The 24,822-nt window shown below is 38.4% G+C and overlaps 1 protein-coding gene and 1 pseudogene across 3 annotated transcripts in view; one reads left to right on the top strand and one right to left on the bottom strand.

Moving 5' to 3' along the window:
• PPP2R5E (protein phosphatase 2 regulatory subunit B'epsilon) overlaps positions 1–24,822 on the top strand; it is a 134,133-nt gene that overhangs the window by 45,894 nt on the left and 63,417 nt on the right. The window lies entirely within an intron of this gene.
• On the bottom strand, positions 7,597–7,987 carry LOC150016894 (macrophage migration inhibitory factor pseudogene; annotated as a pseudogene).

The raw sequence follows: 24,822 nt of genomic DNA, 5'->3' as shown, positions 1-24,822 counted from the left end.
CTGACTCCAAAAAACCTCCGCTGCCTTGCGGCATACCTCTTCAGGGGAAAGGCTAAGGGAGTAAACCCCGACAGAAAATCCGGAGCCGGAGTCCCTAAGGCGGTTTGACATTGTAGTCAACACCGGCAACTCCTGCGGCGCACCTGAAGCCAAGCTGTATTGACTCCGTCTTTCCCTTGGATCCTTCAGCTGCGAAGAGAGGGGGGGGTCTGCTGCATGGGCAACAGCAGACCCTCCATATCACCCTGCCCAGGCTCTGTAGCTTCAGCTTCACTGGAGAGGACACTCCAGCGTCATCACAAGATGTCGATTCAACACAGGAGGAGACAGATACTGTGTCACTCCCGAGTTGGACTGCACAGCCATTCTCGGCGGTGCAGATAGACTCTTAAGAAGCTACACCATCGTCTCTCGAGACGGACGGCTGCCGACGACGACGACTTGTTTCTATCATGTTATATTCTGTTCCACTTCACTTTTAAAAATATGGTGTTACAACTCCCTGAATTGAGTTTGAAAAAAATAATGAAATAGGGTGTATTGTTACTGTACATATGGCATAAGTGCCTTTTAGAAGGAATTAAAAAATTATTTTTATTTAAGTATAGTTGGTATGCAATCTTATATTGACTATATTAGTTTCAGGTGTATAATATAATGATTCAGCAGTTTTATAACTTACAATGTAATCAGCCCACTAATCCTAGTAATCATCTGGCAATGTGTAAACTTAACACAATACTGTTGACCATATTCCCCTTGCCCCATCCCCCACCCCTACCTTCTGGTAACCATCCCTTTTGGTCTCTGTTTCTGTGAGTCTGTTTTTGTCTTGTTTTGTTTGTTTTGTTTTGTTTTTATATTCCACATATGAGTGAAATAATATAGTATTTGTCTTTCTCTGCCTGACTTATGTCAGTTAGCATCATACCCTCTAGATCTATCCATGTTGTCCCAAATGGCAAGATTTCATTCTTTTTTATTGCATAATATTCCAAAGTGTGTGTGTGTGTGTGTGTGTGTGTGTGTGTGTTTATGTGTGTGTAAGTAGCTTCCTTTTCATTCATCTATCAATGGACACCTAGGTTGCTTTCATATCTTGGCTATTTTAGTAGAAGGAATTTTTGAGAATTGTGTTGAATATCAATTCCCCTGTTAATTACTCATGTCATTTTGCTTTGTTCCCTGCCTCTGTTATATACGGGTTACTCTGTGCCAGGCCTTGTACTGACTACCTAAGGCAGATAATACAGCCTTTGCCCCCTAGCAGGTTGTATTCACAATAATAATGGTAACTGTCATCTACTGATCTACCCTCGTGGAGATTGTAGTGCCATTAATACCCACAGCTACTACTTACTGAGTGCCTTTTCCTTGCTAAGGGTTGTATATTCTGTTTTCATTATTTCTAACCACAGCTTCCTGGGTGGGATAGTGAAATAATTCTCCCGTTGGATGAACCAAAGCAGCACTTAGTCAGTGAGGGAACCAGAAATGTATTCCAAGTATGTCTGGTTCCAGTATGCGTTCTCTTCCCACAGCACCTTTCTGCTTCCTTGTTGAACAGATCCTCTCTGGCTCTCAATTTCCCCATTCTTAAAAAAAAAAGGTTGGATATTAGGTTGCTGAGGATCAAAAGTTGTCATCTGATGTTGAGCAAGTTGTTTGAAAACAGTATGTAGTCTCAGTGTTGGGTTCTATGGGGTAAGTGTCTGCATCATAAAAACCTTTATTCAACTTGCCTTTCTTTAGTTTCCTTATTAGTAGTTTCAACAGATGACCAAATATTAGATGAAGCAAGTCTTAAATAAAACTGAGCTATGAATTTTTTTGTTGTTATTTCCATATTTAAAGTGGGAAAACAGCCTCAAGTGAATATTTGAAAGATACCAAAGCTAAATCATATAGAATTCTTTGCCGGCATTTTGCTTAAGAACAATACCAACTAGAATTCATTGTGTCTTTTATAAATTTTTGGGTTTTTAACTTCAGTGTTTGTGTTTAATAAGTGCCTTTCTTCAGCGGGATCCGTAGTGGATAGATCAGAAACTTAATCTCCTGGCTCCCCTATGTTAATACTTTTATTTGATAGGACTTGCTTTACAATGGGGATTTGCACTTATTTGGCAGTTGATTTTTTTCAGATAATATGTCTAACTTCTCTTTCCCTTTTTCCTTATTCTTTCTTCTCCCCTCCTCATCAGGGTTTCTATCACTGCATTTTATTTTATTTTTTTTTGTAGAGGAATCAATAAAATGATAGGAAAAGACATTTTGTCACAAAGATTATAAAACAAACCTCTGGGTAGCCATCCTTTTAACTTGAGCTTTCTTTCTGAAAGCTTTGACTTTCTTTTTCTTTTGGAGGTATTGTCTTATCGATCCGTTTCCTGCTGTTTTCCCTGTTTCCTCTTGCTTTCCTCATTCTTTTATTTTTATTTTTTATTGTTTTCATTTTACTTGGTTGTTGTGGAGATAGAGTAATACTGTTAATAATTACTTATATTTATGGAGTGCTTATCACGAGCCAGGCATTGTTCTGAGTGCTTTACTTAAATTAGCCTGTTTCACCCACACAGGATGAAGAAAGAGCAGGAGGGGCTTTGTTGCTGGGCTTCTTCCTGACTGCCAATGTGACCTCGGGCAAAATATTTACTCTTTTTGTATCTTGGTTTCTCCATTTATAAAGTGTGGCATTGTGACATAATTTCTGTAAACCGTATTGAACATTGCCTGGCTCACTATATAGATTCAATAAATGTTTGCTACCATCATCATTATTATTTTTTATTATCATTAAAGCAGATTGACAGTTTCAGGAATGTATTGAGTGCTCAGTAAATAGTTATTTATATTATTTAATATTACTGCATTGCATATTTATTTTTAGATGGTGTATTGGGTTTGGCTGAGGCAGATGTGAAGTAGTAGTATTCTTTTTTTTAAATTCTCACCTGAGGATATGTTTATTGATTTGAGAGAGAGAGAGAGAGACAGAGAGAGAAACAGAGAGAGAGAGACAGAGAGAGAGACAGAGAAAGAGACAGACATTGATGTGAGAAACATCAAAAAAGTCAAAAAACATGCTCCATCGGTTGCCTCCTGAGCATGCCCCATCTGGGGCTCGAACCTGCAACCTAGGTATGTGCCCTGACCAGGAATCAAACCCTCAGCCTTTTTTGGTGTACAGGCCAGTGCTCCAACCAACTGAGCCACTAGCCAGGGCTGAAGTAGTAGTATTCTTATATGCTGTCTTAATTTTTAAATGAGAATCGTTTTCTTTTTTATGAAATGATGCAGTCATTGATAGTCCATGGCTGAGATTCACTTATGTAGTAGATATTGTGGATATCATAAAGGATTCCCCGGAGAACAGCCCATTGAGTTAAATGGGTATTTGTGGGAAGATTTGGTGCTTGCAAGTAAGTATTTTAAAATAGAAATGTATTGGTGGTGGTTGTTGTTGTTGTGTGTAGTCTTAAAACAACTAGACTCTTAATACTTTACACTCTTCTGAATGATTCAACTTGTTCTTTAATTTTCAGTTGTTAGTGAACACTAGACAGGTATAATAAAGTAGCTTTTTATTGTTAGGTTTGTACTAAGTAACTTCCAAGAAAGAATAAAAACAGTGATGACCAGTGGTCTTATAATGAGTTCTGTGTGCCCATTAACAAAAATTATACAGTAACATAGTGAATGAATTGTCAAAATCAGCTTTCTAGTAATACACCAGTATAGTAAGACATCAAATGCCTTAGAACTGATAATTACAGCATAATTAATATTTATATTACTTGGGTGAATAGTTGAGTCTGTTTTTGAAGTGAGAGTATGGTATGTGATATTTGAATTAACTCCAGCAGGGATTTGAAAGCCCCTTTAGTGGCAGGAGCAGCCAGCTTCTTGTAATCTATAAGACATAGATTTTAATGTGGACCATTACTTGTGTATAATTTTGAGCAAATCTTGAATCTTTGATACAACTCAGGTTGCTCAGTTGCAAAATGAGTATCAAATCTAGCCAGTTTAGTTTATCATAGTTTTGTTAAGACCATTAAGTGATCACATTTCAAAAATGCCTTGAAAAAGTTTTGAGTACTATACAAATGTAAATTAGCATCAGTTTTACTTTAGCATCAGTTCTACTTTCAAATGCAAGGGCATCGTTTGGGGAGCATTCTGGCTCCAGCTTGTGTTTAGGGTTTTAACTTTTTGTTTAAGTTCCTAAACTTTAAGTATCATAATCCTTTATTTTTTGACTAATTGAAATGAAGATTGTATGCATTTGTATATGGTTATATAGATATAAGCATATGATAGCAGTGCTGTTTCTGACTCTGGAGTTAAGCATGTATCAAAGTTTCCACTGTAAATTTCCCTTTGGGTGTTTTTTTCATTTCAGTTTGGCTTTCCTGTGGGGTAAAATTATAGAGCCTGAATGTTTTAGGATGGAAACTTTATTTTCTTTTTTAAAAAGGGAATGAATGCATGCTATTAAAACCTTTTTTTCTTTTTTTGCCTTTTGTAACATTTTATCATAAAAGTTTAAAAACATTTGTATTTTTCTTAATTTAATGATTTAAAAATGTGTTAGATATTATGACTCGGTACTCATAAACAGTGTTTCTTTGCTTTTGTAGTTTTTCCTCTTAAAATATTCACTCTTTAATGTATAAGTTAAAAGAATGTAATCTTTAAAAAAAACAAAACTAATTATAAGCTATAAAGAGCAATGATATCTTGAACATCTGGATACCTATCCGAAGTTAGGAAAAATTAAACTGCTTATAATTTATAAGCTTCCTTTACCTTCATCAGTAAAAGTATTCTTGGTCTTTGTTTTACATTTTAATAAAGTGTGTTTGGGACTGGTCAAGACTTAGCATACACCTTATCTCCACAGACTCCCTTTCTAATCTATGTCATGTGGAACCTTATGCTCTGGTCTCAGATGACCAGATTGAGTGGCCACCTGACTCAAGACCACCCAGTTGATAGAAAGGCCTTTGGCTTAGGCAGTGACCTGTACCAAAGGCTCTACCCAATAGAGATGAGAGTGACTTGGTGTACCAATCAGAACCTTTAAATTTGAACTAGACTCAGAGCCTTTGAAAGCAAGAAGAGATGCTGAAGACAGGAGTCATAATGGTGGGGCCGTAGCAGGATTTCGTAAATTCCTGCTGTAATGTGGTTCTGCCTTTATTGTGGCTTTACTGAAACTACTCTTGTCAGGGTCACCCCCAAATCTGATGAACATGTATATCAGCAGCATTTGATATTTGTTTATATTCTCCATGTGGAAACATATTCCTCTTTGACTTCTGTGACACTGCGCTGGTTGTCTTCCTACCTCTGGCTGTTTCTTATTCTCTTTGCTTATTCTTCCTCCTCTACTCAACTTGTCTGTATTGAATTTTTTTAAAAATTTATTTATTTATTTATTTTTAGAGAGAGGGGAAGGAAGAGAGAAAAAGAGCGAAAGAAACATCAACGGGCTGTTGCCTCTCACATGCCCCAAACTTGGGACCTGGATCACAACCCAGGCATGTGCCCTGACTGGGAATTGAACCAGCGACCTTTTCTTTTGCAGGCCAGCGCTCAATCCACTGAGCCACACCAGCCAGAGTTGGATTTTTTTTTTAGGTCTTCTGTAATTTACTTCTTGTACTGTGCTTTAGGTGATCTCATCTATCCCTTTGGCTTTAAGAACATTTATTTACTGTTGTTTCCCGTATTTCTATCCCAAGCCCAGACCTTACTTCAATCTTTAGTCTTGTATATATATTTGCTGGCTGGACATTTCTAGGCATTTCTCCCAATCATCTCTAATTTAACAAATTTTCAGCAGAACACTTGATTTCCCCCATTAAACTATTTCTTCTCTCTTTTACTTAATGACTAATATTTATCCAGGTGTTTAAACCAGACAAATGATAGTCATCTTTGCTTCCTGTTACTCACTTTCTATTCACCTCTACATCTTCCCCTAGAATAGTAGTTACTATCAGCAAGTACTTTTGTCTACTTTGTTTCCAGTTGTTATCATGACTCCATAGCAATAGTCCTCTACATAGTAGTGGTCTCTAACTGGTTTCTTTACTTCTTTTCTTGCCTCTTTTCCATTCATTCTACCAGAGTAATCTTTTTAAAAATACAGATAATGTGCCATGTCTCTCCCTCAGCCTTTAGCATTGCCGTGCTTTCTCACTGCATCTGGAATTACATCCAAACCCCTTACTTTCATCTTTTGCTATTCTCTCTTCACCTTGTGTTTTTTAAATGCAATCTTTTTCTGACATTACTAATTAAAATTTAATCTTAAAATCAAACGCATGTGGATTGAAACCCCTGAGTTTCTAAAATCTCAAATGGACTTGAATTTTTCCTCTTCATCTTATCCCTTTTTCCTTATACTCCTCTTAATTTAATGAAAACCACACCAAAACAAATCACAAATGGCCTTGTCCCAGTCTTCCAAGGCTTTGATTTTAGCAGGCGTCTCTCAGACTTCTTTGAGAACTGTTTGGGTTGTTTCATTAACATCAGGGGAATTTCCTTTAAGGTTATAAGAGAAGTTTTTCCACTTGTGTGTCTATTATCAACTGTTAGCATCACAAGTGGCTTAGAAGCTTTACTTCTTGTTTTTGGTGATACTTCATCTTCTGGGTTCTCTGTTCCATCCTACACTGAGCGTTCTGCCTCATTGTTGAATTTTCTTTATCTTTTTTTATTTTTATTTTTTTATCCTCACCACAGGACATACTCATTGATTTTAGAGAGGGGAAAGGAGGGAGAGAGAGGGAGAGAGACATTGATGTGAGAGAGAAACACTGACCGGCTGCCTCTTGCATGTGCCCCAACTGGTGACTGAACCCTCAACCTAGATATGTGCTCTGACTGGGAATCGAACCTTTGACCTTTCGGTTTATGGGACAACACTCCAACCAACTGAGACATATTGGCCAGGGCGAGTTTTCTTTTTCTTGTTTCTAGCTGTCCATGATTAATTTTTAACCTTTCGTTTTTTGTTCTTCATTTCCTCTGTAAGTTGAGCTTTTCTATTCCTCTTTCGCCTTGCTGGGAAAATTCTGGAATCTCTTAGTCTCTCATTTAGCCCCATGTTTCCAGTACAGATTTGAACCTCTCCTCCCTTGGAGGCCCTGGAGTTAACTCACACTCCATTATCCCCAATACTAAAATGCATGAGCTTCCCTGATAAACTAACTTCTGTGTCTGGTGATTCCATTTTTATTAGCAGTATATCATTCTTCTAACCCGGAAACCTTTAATTAGTAATCTTTGACTTTTCTTTTCATTACATCTCAGTATGACAGAAAATCCCTTTGTTCCCATCTTCTAAATGTGCCTCAGACTCCTTTTCCTTCTCAGCTGCCATCAGCTCGGTATAGGTCCTCATAGTGCTTCATGTTTGGTTTTGGTGGTATTGGTTTTTTTTTTTTTTTTGCGGTCTCCAAAACGTTTATTTCTCCCGACCAGGAAGTGGGAAGGTGGGGGTCCCTGGGAGGCGGCGGGCAAATGCTCTGGGCTGCGTGGTCTGGGGCCCGGTGAAGGTGGATCGCGGAGGCGTGGCCCTCAGGCGAAGGTGGAGCTGTTCCAGCCCACGTTGGCCTCGTTCGTGTCATAGTAGTTGATATAGACCCTGTCAGGGCTGATGCGCAGGTGCTCGGCCAGCAGGCCACACAGTAGCTTGCTGTCGGAGCGGTTCTGCGCGCTGCCGATCTTGCTGATGCTGTGCAGGCTACAGAGTGCGCACGGCTCGCTCGAGCCGCCAAAAACCATGAGCTGGTCGGGAACCACGTGCACGGCTATATACTGGGCCGGCTTGCCCGTGGCCTGCGCCAGCTGTTGGGTGAGCTCGGAGAGGAGCCCGTCTGGCACCGAGGCGCGGGACACGTTGGTGTTCACCACGAACATTGGCATGATAGCGGAGGAACGGAGAGGACTGGGACACAGGAACCCACAAGTGCGCCCGCCATTGTTTTGGTAACAGTGTTCCATCCAAACCTCTCTAAAAACTTACTCCATTTTATGCTTGAGCCTGGCCAACATATCTCTCTTGTCAGCTACATGCAACCCAAGAGTACCCTGTGTTCCTTCATGGCCCGGTTCTGATTCTTCACGCTGGTTTCCTCCTCCCAGTGAACCATCTCCTCTGCCCAGTCATGCATGCCTTCTCTTATTACCCCTGTAGTGTGCTCACTGTTACCTCCATGCTGTTTCTGCCTAAACTGTCTTCTCTTTTCCCTTGTTTACTTATTGTCCTATTCATGCTTCTCTTAAGTTCCTTTTGGGAGCAGTTCAACCTACCAGATGTCTTCTTGACCTTAGGCTGTGCCAGTGATAACACAGGGTTGGACACTCAGTTTAACTCATCAAAAGCGTATGAGGAAACAATGACCGTCATGTGTTCCAGAAGAAAATGAAGCAGCTAAACCTGTGTCATTTCTTATCCCTAAAAAGTAAACTAAATCCAAACATAGTGTTGAAGTCTTTAAAGTAAGGTAGCTTAGGTGCAAATTAGAATCTTGGAAGGCCAGAGAAGACTAGGAATTACCATTGAGAGACTTAACACCATCATAAAGTAGTCCATTAACTATGAACAGAAATAACAAGACAGCTAGAGGATCCGTATAATTTGCTTGGTACAAAGTGGAGGTACCTGCCTCAGTCTCTATGTTAAAGAATCTATTAGGAAGATGAACCCTTCCAGGTAGTCCCTCTAGTGTATGTTGTAGGTATTGGATGAAAAAAAAAAGAAGGAAAGAAAAAACATAAATAGTGATAAGGCAACTCCTGTTACTCTGTAGCAGAGATGGTAATGTACAGGTGACAGATAGCCTGGGTCTGAAGCTCAGCAGAGCCCCTTTCTAGCTGTGTGATCAAGAACAAGTTACTAAATATCTTGGACTCAATTTTCAATATGTAAAATAAGGGTAATCATACCTACTACACAGCATTGTGAAGAGGATTGACTGAGTTAATTCATTTAAACTACTTAGAACAGTGACTGTCTCAGAGTAAGTGCTTACTAAGCTTTACTCTTATTATGTAAACATGGTATGATTGGAAATGAATCACTCAAAATTTTCAGGAAGAACTATTTATTGTGAAACAGGAAATGGTTCTTCAGAATGTGCATCTTTTTTTTTCACACCTGTTCTGTCTTTGGTAACTTTTGTTTATTTGGATTTATTTGTTAATTAACAAATACCTTTTGGCATTGTTTATAGTGTTGCAGATCCTAAAAGGGCAGATTTCTGTAGGACATCATGGTGTTTTCCATAGAGGATACATTGTGAAAAACACTAATTAAAGTAAGGATTGTGGGAATGAGGTTGTCCCCACCCATCTGCGTCTAAGAACAATCTATAGATAAAGCACCTAGGGTCATCAGAAGTTTAGAACACACACACTTTGTGTGTGCTCTCCAGTCCCACAGAGAGCCTGCTACATATTTTTTCCAGATTTATGTAATATGAGAATTTCTGAGATCTAGATCAATGTCATTTAAAAGGACTCTCCCGAGCTTGCTGCACTTGGCCCTTTTCAAAGAGATATTGTCATTTGCTTGAATGCTTGGTAACACTCAAGTCTTTGGTCTTCAGGGTGTCTCAGAAACTATTGCTTGGTGAATTTTGTGACAGGGTGCACTAATGGTACAAGCAAGCAATGCAAATTGTTAAAACTGCAGCATAAGATATTTTCTATTTTTATCAAGATGTGCGCCCCTCCACTCCTCAAGATGGGTTGATAAGCCTTGCCTTATGGTCCTTGTGAAAGTAGAATAGATGTGCCTGGAGAGGCTACAAATAATTTGCCCATTTTATATCTGAAATTCCCATTGTTGAAATTAGGCCATTGAATGAAGCCATTTTGCTGTTGTTTCCATGAAGTCTTTGTAATAGTATAAATATATTTTTTCATGCTAAAGGCAGCCAGGAAGATTAACCACATTCAGAGGGAAAGGTCAATTTTTGTGGGTGTGGAAAGGTCATGAGCCCGGGGTGCAGTGGGGGTGAAGATACTGTGTGCCTGTGGTGGCATGGGGCGGGAGGTGGGCTGTGAAAGGGGGACAGCAGATGAGGAAAACAAACTCATCACTCTGATCTCTACATTTCTGCTGCTGCATGTATCTGTTCAAATTACTGTCAGATACTTTTTATTTTCTATGAAATTATCATACCTTCTGGTTCTGTTAATGAAGCTGTTTATAGCCTGTAGAACTGACTATCTTGCAGCCTCAGTTTTCTCATCTGCAAAATCCTACCTTGCAGGATTTTTTCAAGGCTTTAATGAGAAACTACATGGAAGGACCCTGGCTGGAATATTGTAGGTCCTCACCAAGTGATTTTTCCTTTCCTGTCTCTTAACTTGGTTCATAAAATTTAGGTACTTAATTGCATTTTGGAGGGAATTTTCCTTTTATTTATATATGTTAATCTTGTTTCTTATGACTAAATTTTTTTGAGCATAAGTATATTTGTTTTTCATTCTCTGCAGTATGTGCTCTTATATAGTACTACCTTGTACTTCATAGAGCAACCTGTTTTACTTTTATATTTACTTATATGACCATTTAATTAGGTTGTCTTCCCTTTTGGTCTGTAAGCTTCATGAAAGCTAGGATCTTGTTCAATTTTGCTCAGAAATGTATACTTAAGACCTAGACTAGTGCTTGGCATGTAAAAAGTGTTCTATAAATATTTTGGAGTGAATGAATAAATGATTGATTATCAAGTTAAACATAGTAGATTCTAAGCAAATACAGGTTTGTTCTGGGAACTTTTAAACTACCTATCAAATTCCTTCTAGACTTAGCCTGAGGCCTGGTAGGAGGCTATAAAAAGCTCGCAGAATTTTAGCTCAGACCTTAGATCTTTCACAGGGTGTGTGGAAAAGAAAAATGGTTTACAGAATATTTTGAAGTGGTTCCGTACTTAATGTTATTTTAGTAGGAGGTCAGTAATATTGATATGAATATGTTATTATAAAGAACTCTTCAAATGTAAATTACTATTACTACTTTTAGCTAGTATTTTAAAGTATTAACATCTGTGAATATTAATATTAATTCAGAATTTAGACTCGAAGGACAGAGCTGTCAAACATTGCTTGTTTTTCTTTCCTTTGCAAACATAGCATAAACCCATTTGTATCTAGAGGGAGCTTTGGGGATGTGTGAGAGCCAGATGTGTCCTGGTCTTGGCAGTGCTCATCCAGATTGTTGAACTGCTTATGAAATCTTGCTTTTCTATTCCAGATACTCTGTTAGTCTGTCATTCATTCATTCAAATGCTAGCTTGTCACTCTCCAGGATTTTGGCACATTGCTGATGCATGTCCTGACAGCTGAGTCATTTCACATATTGAATTGAATCATCATCTTTACTTTTCCTCTAATCAAACTGAATTTTTATTTTGAAGTAATCTCACTGGATATTAGTAGGTCAAGTTCAGTATTATTTTCTTCAAATATGGCTTATACAACTGAACTCAAAGAAAAGTGAAGGGGAGAAACCCTATACATGCCAGCAATCTATGTTCATCTTAAGTCTCTCTTTTTTTTTAAGTACATTTTATTGATTATGCTTACAGTTGTCCCAATTTTTTTGCCTTTGCTTCCCTCTGCCCAGTACCCCCCTTCCCTTCAGCAGTCCCACCCCTCCTTAGTTCATGTCCATGGGCTGTACATATAAGTTCTTTGGCTTTCCTATATTATTCTTAACTTCCTCCTGTCTATTTTGTACCAAACAATTATGCTTCTTAATCCTTGCACCTTTTCTCCATTTCTCCCCCTTCCCCCTCCCAGCTGATAAACCTCCAAATGATCCCCATACCTATGATGCTTTTCCTATTCCGGTTTGCTTAGCTGGATTTTGTTTTTATTTTTTAGATTCAGTTATTGATACTTGTGAGTTTGTTGTCATTTTGATGTTCATAAGTTTGATCTTCTTTTTAAGTAAGTCCCTTTGACATTTCATGTAATAATAGCTTGGTGATGATGAACTCCTTTAGCTTTACCTTGTCTGGGAAGCACTTTATCTGCCCTTCCATTCTAAATGATAGCTTTGCTGGATAGAGTAATCTCGGTAGTAAGTCCTTGCTTTTTTATTACTTTGGATACTTCTTGCCAGTCCCTTCTTGCCTGCAAAGTTTCTTTTGAGAAATCAGCTGATAGTCTTATAGGCACCCCTTTGTTGGAAACTCTCTGCTTTTCTTTTGCTGCTTTTGAGATTCTCTCTTTATCTTTAACCTTTGGCATTTTAATTATGTCTTTGTTTTTTAAAGCTGAGATTTATCAAACATTTTCCATATGCCAGGCTTTGTGTGAAACATTTTATGTATATCTCATGAAATTCTTGAGCTAGCACCATGACAGAGGTACTAATCTTAGGCTCATTTTGCAAAGGATAATAAGGCTCAGCTATGATTTTTAAATGATGTTTAGCAACTGGAGTATACTGAGCACCTGAAATGTTCCACTGTTGTATGTCTTTTTATTTTTTCATTAATTTAATCCTTAAGTCAACTATATCAGGTAGGAACTATTAGTGTGCCTTCATTTACATATGAGGAAACTGAGGCACAGAAATTCACCTATGGTTTCCCAGCTAGGAAGTAGCAAAGCCAGGTTTAGAATCCAAGCAGAGTGGTTCTGTAGCCCGTTGTCAGAACTGCCACACCTTACTTCCCCTCATTGCCCAGCTGGTATGTGGTGGAACCTGATTAGAACCAGGACCCCTCTGACTTCAAAGTCTGGGTGTGTGTGGCCCCGGAAGAGTACAAGATGAGCTTACTTTTTTTCTTTTTTCTTTTCAACTTCCTAATGTGCTGAAAGAAGTTGAATTAATTAGGCATTGTAAGCATTTCTGTAATGTTCCTCCAGAATTATAGCTGACAGACTTTTTGAGATAGTAGACTGAGTTGCCCAGCTTAGTTTTAATTTTGTTGCTCTTATTAACGCCCAGTCTCATTTCTCATATTTGGTCTGACTCCTTAAGTGGAAGATACAGTTATATAATATGTTTTCTGAAAGGGAAAGTCACTTTCAATATAATCGAAGAGAAAATGTTTGTTCAACCCAGCAGCATTAGCCAAGTCCTAGGGTATGGCATTGGCCATAGAATGTTGAATTGTATCAAGATTCAGAAAAAGCCCTGTGCTTTTCTTCATTAGCATGCTTTTCTTTAGGTCTCAGTGACTTTTCCTATCCTGGGAGATAGGTGGTTGTGGTCAGGACGTTAGGAGTTGAAAAATGGGGCCTGTGTCGTAAATATCTTGTCTCAAACTGGTGTCCTTTCTTACTATTCAGTGTTTTAAAATGCTTTTCTGCTCTCAAGTGTTAAGCTTTCCAGATACATCATTTGTCTTTTAAAAACTCTGCATTAGTTTTCTATAAGTTTTAATTTTGGAGTCATACACTCACAATTATACATACATATATAAATATACACAGTACATATATCTCTTTTGTTTTATGTTTGGCAGTATTGTTTTTATACACTAGGAAATAGGTTTTAAAAAGATTTCATTCTTTTTTTTAGCATTGTGTTTCAAATTTCAATTTTGTATTTCCTCAACTCCTCTATATGGGCTTACATTTATATTTAATTTGTATTAATTACTATCTTTTGTATGATGTATAGATAAGTTCCACAATTAATGGGTTATACTACATATCATCACTGGGATTTATTGCCCAGATTATGACCTTAATTATAAATGTACACTCTTTATTACTCTTGGGATTAGAGGCCATTCCACTGTGGTCACTCATCCTGTGTCACTCTCAGGAGCTTAAGATCTCATATTTAAAACTCCCAACTGAGGTCAGAAATAGCATCTCTAAGCTGGCATTGCAACATTGGATTGACTTTTCTCTACTTTAAATCTTTTTCTAAAAACACTTTAATGATGTCTTTGGTGTCAACTACAAATTGTAAAATAACAGACAGTGGGCTTAATTGATATTAATGTGATATTTATCTATCCATCCATCCATCTATTAGTTTTTAAACCTCATAGCATACTGTTAATATAGCTGTAGGTTCATCTTATTCTAAACTGATTACATTGATGTTAATCCTGAAAACAAATGGAAAGTAGATAGGCCATTTTTATCCCTTGTAGAAGTAATCTCTCGGGGAGAGAGGAACCCTCAATTAACTGAAATACTTGAAAAATCATGTGTTCTTTTATTGCAGTTTTTTTGTGTGTTGGGGTGAGGGTCAACCTGAGGGTAAGTGCTTGTGGATAATCAGTAATTCTATTAACTTATTTCTTTACCTTTAATCTTGGCATAAGTAAAAATAGTTTTTTGTGTTTTTTTTTGAAGATTTTTGTTGCTCACACTTTGAATGCTGCTGAAAATTGGTCTTACACAATGCCGACTCTCGGGTACATCTTGGAAGTTTGTTGTATAAATTTCTTTATCAGAATATGATTTTATGATTTGCTTCTTATCTTCAAAGACAAGTGCAGAAGAAGAGTTATGGTTATTTGAGTGTTCTAAATAGATGACCTTTGTTTAATTGAAATTTGATATTAAAATAAAATTAAACAAAAATTTATTGTTTCTAGAAACACTTCAGAATTTATTTTAAAATGGTTTGCTGACAATAATATAAGTATTTCTACACAGAGTAGTTTTAATAACAGTTAAAAAATTGGGAATTGATCTCACACTGTATGCTGTAGGTGCTTGATAGATGTTTGTCAAATGAGGGGTGACTTTTTGTGAAAACCCTTTCCACCTTACAGATGGTCTTCATTCAATCTTCCTTCAACCTTGTCAAGTACATTTTCTCAGCTTCACAGATAAGGAACCCAGTGTTCAGAGAAGTAAGTGCCTTGTTCCATGTCAGCTTAATAAGCAGTAAAGGTGCAATTCTAGTTCAGAACCATAGTCAAGGCTGGAGTCCTTACAGAATTTCACAAGGCCCTGATGACTTCCTGCAGCTGCTGCTCATCCCTCACTCCTCTGGCCTCTCTCTCTCACTTTCCACTTGGACTCCGGCCACACCTGCTAACTCACCAGCATGCTCCCTCCGGCCAGAGTACCTTCACATTTGCTTTCGCCTCTGCATTTTGTTTTATCCCTAGTCTCCCTCTTGGCTGACTACCTTACCTCCTAAAAGTACTTGCTCAGATGCTGTCTACCAGATTAATACTCTATTTAAAATTGTATCCTCCAAACGCAGCATGCCACATTGCCGTTGCCCTGCATACTGTTTTCCCCTGTAGCATATTTATTATTTTTAGTTGCTATTATTTGTCTCTTCCTGCTAGAATGTACAGCTTCTTGAAAGAAGGGATTTTATCTCCTTTTTCCATTGTGGTATCCCAGCAACGTCTGGACCTCAACAGGCAGTAAATGAATATTTCGTGAATGAATGACTAAGTGAGTGAGTGCAAAACCTATGCTCTTTCCACTAGACCTTCCCACTTTTCATTTATTAATGGTAAACTTGACAAAATGAGTAGGTTATTTTTGCCATGGAGAGCATTTCCAAATTATACTCCTTTATTCATGTTGTGTATTCATCTTCATTTTTGAGTATTTTATATTTTTCTCTCATCCTTGAATATAGACCCTTTATTTTTATAAGTCAACTAGATTTTTTATGAAGTTAGCAAATAAGGTGTTATCTTACTCAATATTAGTGGGGGGGCCAAAATTCAAGGACATATGACATTGTGTAAGTTTTTTAAAAAATATGCTTTATTGATTATGCTGTTACAGTTGTCCCAATTTCTTTCCCCTTTGTTCCCCTCCATCCAGTGACCCCCTTCCCTCCAGTTGTCCCCCCCCCTTAGTCCATACCCATTGGTCGTGCATATAGTTCTTCTCAACATCTTCCTATCTATTTCACTCCCTCCTACTATGCTTCTTAATTCCTGTACCATCTCCCTCCCTTTCCCCACTTCTCCCTCCCGGCTGACCTCCCCCCATAATGTTCCCCATGCCTATAAATCTTTTCCCACTCTTGTTGCCTACCTAGTTTGTCTTTGTTTCGGTTCCCTAGCTTCTGTTGTTGGTTGTTGTGATACAGTTTTCATTTTAATGTTCATAGTTTTGATCCTCTTTCTCCTAAACAAGTCCCTTTAACATTTAATATAATAGTGGTTTGGATCTGATGAACTCCTTCAGTTTTACTTTGTCCTAGAAGCACTTTCTCTGCCCTTCTATCCTGAATGACAGCTTCGCTGGATAGAGTATTCGTGGTTGTAGGTTTTTGCTTTGCATTACTTTGAATATTTCTTGCCAGTCCCTTCTTGCTGCAGAGTTTCTTTTGAGAAATTAGCTGAGAGTCTTATTGGGAACCCTTTGTACATACTTCTCTTCTTCTCTCTTGCTGCTTTTAAGATTCTTTATCATTAATTTTTGACATTTTGATTATAATGTGTCTTGGTTGGTTCTCCCTGGGTCCAGTTTTTTTGGACCTCTCTGTGCTTCCTGACCTGTAAGTCTATTTCCTTCCCCAAGTTAGGGAAGTTCTGCTTCATTATTTTTTCACATAATTTTTCAATTTCTAGTTCTTCTTCTTCACCTTCTGGCAACCCTATGATTCGGATGTTGGCCTGCTTATAGCTGTCCCATAGGTTTCTGAGCCTCTCCTCATTTTCCTCACTTTTCGTTTCCTCTTACTGCACTGGTTGACTGTTTGTTCCTTCCCTATGTTCCAATTTGTTGATTTGATCCCTGGTGTTCTTTCCCTCACCACTTGTTTTGTATGTGTTTTTATTCATTTGAGCAGGACTAGCCTTCATTCCTTCCCTGTCTTGTTTAAGATCTGCTGACAAGTCTGTAAGCATTCTTATAACCAAAGCTCTGAACTGTGCCTCAGAGAGATTTCCTGTCTGCTGATCTGTTAGATTAGATATTTGCTGTCTGGTCAGCTGCGTCACTGGGATCTCTATCATGATCTGTGCCATCCTGACAGTTTTGTGTTTACCTTTGCTTCCTGGGTGGGGCTGTCATACCTCCTATGCTATAGGGGGCGGAGCCCCGTGCACTTATCACTACCTGGTGGGCGACCCTTCTCACCACACTGTGGTGTTTTGTGTCAGGGAGGGGGTCCAAGATGGATTTTTGCCATTTGCTGTCTTCTTAGAGACCGGGAGCTTCTTCCTCCGTCCCCATGCCCTCTGGCCCTCACAGTCCGAGGCAATGGGGATCTGCCTTCCCTGGCGTTGGATTCGCATGCTGACGGGTCTGGTCTGCAGCCAGGGGTGCTCCCCAGGTGTTTCTCGCGTCTTTTTAAATATGGGTGCCTGTGCTTACTGCTGTCCAGCTGCACAGCTTGACCGCTCTGCCCCGGTTTCGCCCCTCCTGCCCGTCCGGACAAGCACTGCTTGTTTATAATTTCATACATTGGACTTCCATGTAACCTTATTTTCTGGAACTTCTGGTTATTTCTGGTTTTGCAGTAGTTGTAGTCCTTCTTAGTTGTGGAGGGAGACAGAGCGTGTCAGTCTAGGCCTCCATCTTGGCTGAAAGTTGACATTGTTTAACTTTAAGGTGTACAACGTGTTGATTTGTTACATGTATATATCAAAATGATCACTACCATAGTTTTAGCTAACACCTCCACCTGGTCACATGATTACCATTTCTTTCTTTGTGTTGAGAAAATTTAATGTCTACTTTCAAGTATATAATACAGTATTTTAAACTATTACCTACCCTGGCTGGTTTGGCTCAGTGGATTGAGCGTCGGCCTGCGAGCTAAGTGTCGCTGGTTCGATCTTCCAGTCAGGGCACATCAGAGAAGGAAAACTCTGACTCCAAAAAACCTCCGCTGCCTTGCGGCATACCTCTTCAGGGGAAAGGCTAAGGGAGTAAACCCCGACAGAAAGTCCAGAGCCGGAGTCCCTAAGGCGGTTTGACGTTGTAGTCAACACCGGCAACTCCTGCGGCGCACCTGAAGCCAAGCTGTATTGACTCCGTCTTTCCCTTGGATCCTTCAGCTGCGAAGAGAGGGGTGGTCTGCTGCATGGGCAACAGCAGACCCTCCATATCACCCTGCCCGGGCTCTGTAGCTTCAGCTTCACTGGAGAGGACACTCCAGCGTCATCGCAAGATGTCGATTCAACACGGGAGGAGACAGATACCGTGTCACTCCCGAGTCGGACTGCACAGCCATTCTCGGCGGTGCAGATAGACTCTTAAGAAGCTACACCATCGTCTCTCGAGACGGACGACTGCCGACGACGAAACTATTACCACCATGCTATACCTTACATCTCCCAAACGTATTGCTGTTGTAACTAGAAGTTTATACACTTTGACCAGCATCTCCCCATTTCCCCCCCTACTCCTAGCCCTTGCTAACCACTAGTCTCTATTTCTATGAGTTTGGCTTTTTTAGATTCCACATATAAGTGATACCATATAGTATTTGTCTTTATCTGATTTATTTTACTTAGACCATCCTCATTTTAAAATTTTTATTTCATGACTTGTTATTATTAAAGTATTAGGAACTAATTTGTTAAATATGCTGTTAAACATTTTTCTCTATTCAGTATAATTTTATTTCTAGAGGAATAAAGTTTTCGTGCACAGTTGAAAACGTGGAAATAATATTCAATATGTAGAATTTACTGTCTCAACCTGCTTTTAAACATTTATTTTTTAAGATTTTATTTATCTTTAGAGGTAGGGGTAGGGAGGGAGAAAGAGAGGGAGAGAAACATCTATTAATTACCTCGCCGCATGCCCCGAACTGGGGACCTGGCCCGCAGCCTAGGCATGTGCTCTGACCGGAAATTGAACTGGTGGCCTTTTGGTTTGCAGGCCGGCACTCAGTCCACTGAGCCACACCAGCCAGGGCTTAACCTGCTTTTATTTTATACCTACCATATTCTAGAAACTTCTGCTCACCTAGGTATTAAAAGATGAACAAAACATAGGGTTCACTGGTTTAAAAGAAAAGTCCCAATATTATATGGCAAGTTTTTGAATGGAGGTATGTATAAAGTTTTATGGAAATTTTTATGTTATAGAATATCTAGGGACTACAAGGCTGCTGTAAAGTGATGGTGTTCCTATACTATTGCCAGGTATGTGATGATCTTCTCAGCTTCTACAGTCATCTAAATACAATTGAAATTAGTACTGTCATTATAGCTAAAACTTGTTTCCCATGGTGCTAGAAAAATGTTGGAACAAATGAGTGATATGGCCAAGAGATTCCCATGTAGAGGCCGGCAGAAAGGTTGTTACCAGTACTGAGCAAAGTAAAAAATAAGTAGAAGAAAAGGTATATAGAGGGAGAGAATACATGGCTCTGTGTGTTTATATAGGGTTGCCAGGCCTGCTTTCTAAGGAAGGATTGCTTTTATTCTGAGATTGTCCTTTCTCTTTTACGATTTAAAAGATCCTTCCTTTTTATGAAATTATAGTGAAAATAAATGGTGGCTAGTTATTATTCTAATGCCTTTACCTGAAGAGAAAAAAAAAGGCAGCCTATTGTTTGTTTGTAATTTTAAAATTATGTAAATAGGTATGTGAAATCCTCAAAAGAGGGCACCAGTGATAGATGTACTTTAGAACACTGCATAATTCCTTCAGTCCCCCCCGCTTATTTTTTTTTTTGGTGGGGGGCTACAGCCCATCATGGTTTAGGAATTTACTGTGCTCAGAAGGCCCCGGTCCCTATATTCCTGGTGTCTCCAGCTCTGGAGATAAGCCCTTAGGTAATGAATGAGTGTTAGAGAGACTGACAGTGTTGGTCAGATGTCTCAGTGGCTTTTGTCCTGTGGGTGAACTTGGTGCCAGGAGAGTGATCTACACCTATAATTAGGAATTGAATCAATTTTAAATGTTTTATTTCTTGTCCTGACAAATTTCAGTGGCTGCCTTGACCTTAGAGGGTAAAGCGTAAAAGATAACTAATGAAGGGTTGGAAACAAATATTTATTAGAGATTTTGTGTCTGTGTGTTGTGTGTGTTTCTCTCTCTTTACATATTCTTATTGGAACATAGTGTCAAAAATCCTGTGAAAGCCCTGAATCCTATAATTTTGCTGTTGAGGCTACTAGTCTGCATCAGAAACGTTTGGGTTTTGGTCATAAATTGGGGAGCACGTGTTTGTCAACATTTGGGAAAGGCAAGCTAGAGATTTTCATGAAAGAACAGTAATAAATACATATTAATTGTCCAAGATGGGAAGAATAATTAATATCAGTATACTATTATTATTTTAAATTATAATTTACGCATCTATTGTTCACTATCTTAAGGCTGATTTTGTGCTGTTTAAGGTTTTTAAAGCATTTAATCACTTTTTAAAAAGTCAATCAAAATTTCTTTTATTTTTAGGTTCCAACTTTAAAAAAAATTGATACTAATACTTAATATATAATGAAAAATAGCCAACTGCAGAAATAACACACTGGAGTAAAAAGAGTACTATTAAATTAACACATTTTACAAAGGCATTTGTAAATGGTTTAATAATAAAGTTATGTTGTTGTTTTAATATTTAAATCCCATCAAGCTTATCACAGTGGTGGAATGTAGTAGGTCCAAATACCAGTCAATAGATAAGCTGCATCATAATGACCTAAAGAGTTGTAAAATTATTATAATTTAAAAATTTTGGATATAGTTCCTAGGGCTTTAATTTACAACCATTGAATCAAAATTGGAAAGACCAAGGAATCTTCGTTTTACTTTTTAAAGTGAATGTATTGGGGTGACATCAGTTAATAAAGTCATATATAGGTTTCAGATGTACAGTTCTACGATATATCATCCATCTCTATATAGTATTGTGTGTTCACCACCCCAAGTCAGGTCTCCTTCTGGCACCATTTATCCCACTGTTAATTACCCTCTTCTAGCTCCCTTCACCCCTTCTTCCCTCTGGCAGTCACCAGACTGTTGTCTGTTCATGCGTCTTTCTTATTTCCTTTGCCCTTCACCCTTCTCACCCAGCCCCAAACCCCTCTCTTCTTACCGGTTAGTCTGTTCTCTGTATCCATGAGTCTGTCTCCACTCTGTTAGTTTATTTTATTGATTAGATTCCATGTATCAGTGAAATCATATGACAGCTTTTCTTAAGTAACTAACCGTGATAATTTATATATATCTCCAGTGGTGGTGGTGGCTGCTAATTGCTATTGTTTATCACAGTCATCATCATCATTATTATTGTTGGGCTCTGAAGTAAAACTTCCTGGGTTTAAATACCAGCTTCAGTCCTTACTAGTGGGTCAGGTTGGGCAAGTGACTTAGCTGTTCTGGGCTCCAGTTTTTTTCATCTGAAAAATTTGGATATTAATAGTAATCACTCATAAAGTATTTTGAGGATTAAAGGGGATACTGTATGCCAGGAACTTAATACAGTGCTTTGCAATAGAAAATGTTCATTGTATCATTGTCATTATTTTTACACTGAAATATCAGTCCCAGCCTTTTCTTCCTTTCAGTTAGTTGTTTAATTAATACTCAAACCTTGATCTCATTCTTCTGATATTATTTTATTGGTGTAGCCATTCTATGAGACACATTTTGAACCTTTAAAAGAAGTGTATGCTAATAATCAGCAAAGTGTTTTGCGATTTTCCTAAAAGATTGGAAAGAGTTCTAAAGGCAGCCAACTCTATATTCATTTATTTATAGTTGAGGACAAGAAGGAATGCTTTCACTCTTGTAGATGTTTCCAGAGACCTTCCTTTGCTTGAAAACGGGAAGTGTTCACTGTTAGCTTTAAATAATCTAAGAGAAAAAGATTTTCAAAGGTGAAGGAGATGAAAGAAGAATTTTAAAGTTATTACTTTATAAAAAAGTGACTTTCAGCTGTGACCACACAGTGAAATCACTTGAAACACCACATCACTGCTACCGCCACCATCAACAGTGACAAAGGGTTTCCAACCTGCTCCTTTGAATACAGTAATAAAGTAATTGGGATGGTCAAGTATATAATAATTTAGTTAACATGTTAATTTGTTCTTTTATTATTTGATTTATTATAAAGATTTATAAATGTCTCCTTGTCTTGATGAAATATTATTGGGTGTATCTGATTCTTTGGAGTATGAAAAGCAATTCCTAATAGAAGCATAGATCCACTAGTAAAATAGGATTATTTTTAGGTTTCCTGAAATATGTACTATAAAAAGGTAGTCGCCTATATCTGTGTTTAGAAGTAAAGTTGGTGGCAAGGGTTTGGACAGACAGCATGGATAGTCAATTAGGCGTATTACCATGTGTGCTAGCCTGTTTATGCTTCCGTCCTTCAAGGCTATAAGTCAAGTTAGTATCTTATACTGTGGGGCTGGTTTTCTATTAATATGGGTTCATATTACCTTATGCAAGTGAAATTCTCACTGACTTCATTGAAGTTTTAGAGGGTCTTGTGTGAGGGACTAAGGGCATACATGGATGGGGACTTCTATACTGTAGGGAAAGTTCTAAGGGTTGAGGTGGAGTGGATTGGAGACCACATTTACATGCTCAGTCTGTGTTTGGTACCTTTATTTTTTGTGGGAGTTGGAGAAATGGATGTAAGAGGGCTAATAGCCTAGGGCATTTTTCCGGTGAAAAGCATTGTTAATTTAGAAGGATTTTACTTCAGATTTTTTGAACTGAGATAGCTGGATATAAATTTTGTTAATTAGAAGCTCAAATAATGTTATTGCTTAGCTTCCAATACGAGCATGACCATTTTTAGAAATATTTGTTCACTGTATTTCCACATACATTTTAACAGTCTATGTGTAAATAAGTTACCAGCCCACATCTTTTCTTTTTTTCTTTTTCTTTTTCCCTTTGAAACAATTCTGCCATCTTTTTGTGATATTATGGCTAATAAACACAAGGATGTGGGCCTTCTTTATTTACTTGGTTGATGTATTTGGAGATGTGAATTTAACATTCTGATTTTCAACAACTTCAGGTGTCTGGAGTCCCAGGGCACCAAATCCAGAGCACACTAGATTCATGTTTTATTTCTTCTACCTTTGCTACTTTTTGATTTGCAAAGTCTGGACTGAGTCAGGCCCCAAGGGAAGGTGGGCTGATACTGGATTTATGATCCTGTGCCCCAAATATTAGATGGGATGGAATAATGGAAGCTGCTGACTGGGGTGGGGGAAGGGGAGGTGAGCTTTTGCCAATTATAAATAAATAAATAATAAACAGCCAGTCCTCGAAATCATACTGAGGGCGAGGGGAGGTGTGTGTGTGTTTGTGGCTGTGTGTTTGTGTGTGGGTGCACAGTGTACATGTGATAGGGTGGGCTAAAAAACATACAGTTCTGTTGACTATTACTTAGACACAAGGAGAATCTCGGTCTCCTAAGGGAACCTGTATCCCACCTCTACTGTTGAATTCTGTGTCCTTTTTTCCATTACCTGTGGCACTTGAAAATTTTATAGTTGTTTAGACATGAGCACTTTGGAGGTGGGGTGGTTATTTTCTCTAGCTCACTGATGCAAGTTGATGGGATGCTGGGAGATGGTAATGGAAAAGGCAGGCGGGAGAAAATGGCTTGTTTTAAAAAAGGAAAGAGGACAATACAATGAGAAATACAGCCACCAAGTGGGTTTACCACTTAGCTGGTCACTATATTATTTTCTGGAAATTAACTTAATTTTAAGGGTTGTTCCAGAGCAGTGGAATCTGACCTCATGGGATCTTATCAAGCTGCAATAATTGAATCAGTTGTTCTTCCCTTTAAACAAATACTAACATTGGATGGATTGTTTTGCTAATGACCATCATGGCATCATACAACCACTAATGGAGTCCTCATTATTTATGGTTATGATTCTGTGGGATCTCTCTCATGGGCTAGAGGATAGCCTTTGTAGGCCAGAGATTTCCATTTGGAAGAGAGACAACATGAACATTCACTATTGGTCTGCTTTGGGATTCTAAGATGACTTTTATTTTTGAATTTACATTTATTTCTAAATGTCTAATTTCTTTTTCTTTAAGTTACTTCAGAAGTTTTTAGATTTTCAGGTGGATTTGGGAGATGGTAGCTTTGAGTTGTTAAAATCTGGTGTTATTCATTATGGTAGAAATATACTGTCTGTGCCCTGGCTGGTGTGGCTCAGTTGGAGCATCATCCCATTGACTGAAAGCCATGGGTTCGATTCCCTGGTCGGGGCGTGTATGAGAAGGCAGCAGCTGATCAGTGTTTCTCTCTTGCATTGATGTTTCTCTATCTCCCTTCCTCTTTCTCTCAAAGCAATGAAAAAAAATTTTTTTCCCATTGGGTAAGGATTAAAAAAAAATGTACAGCCTGTCTGATTTCTTCTTTTTGTCATTTGTGAGATTTTTCTTTATGGCCTACTACCTGATATGTTTTATAAATGTTTCTTTACAAAGAATGTTTGTATCTGCCTCTGGGACTCATTCCATAAACATTAAACTTTTATTATTGAAACCTTCTGAACTATTCAGAGAGTGTTCCTTCTCTGGTCTTGGCCTGCCCTACCTTTCACATTCTCCTTTTACAAGTCCCACTGGAACTAGGGAGAGGGGGGCATGGAGGTTGGGAGCAGCGTGGCTGTGTGGGGCCATTGAGGGCCAGACTGGACAGGAGGAGCCATTTCCTCGGACGGATTAAGTCAGGGCACCCTTCAGCATGAATGGAAATTTTAAAAAATTGCTACCATAAGGGAATAGACTCTTTGAGGAAACCTCTCCCTCTTTTTTCTTTCAATCAGTTTTGACTACTTAAGTTGTTTAAGGAGAGGAAATCACTTTAGAAGAATTTTGTTGATGAAAAAGGATGAAGCAAAGCTTATTAGGGAATGGGTTAGAGAAGAGAGAGAA

Source organism: Furipterus horrens, unplaced genomic scaffold, assembly GCF_987537825.1.
Source record: "Furipterus horrens unplaced genomic scaffold, mFurHor1.1.pri manual_scaffold_3, whole genome shotgun sequence".
Lineage (NCBI taxonomy): Eukaryota > Metazoa > Chordata > Mammalia > Chiroptera > Furipteridae > Furipterus > Furipterus horrens.
The sequence above is the reverse complement of the archived record's forward strand: the minus strand, read 5'-3'. Positions and strand labels throughout refer to the sequence as shown.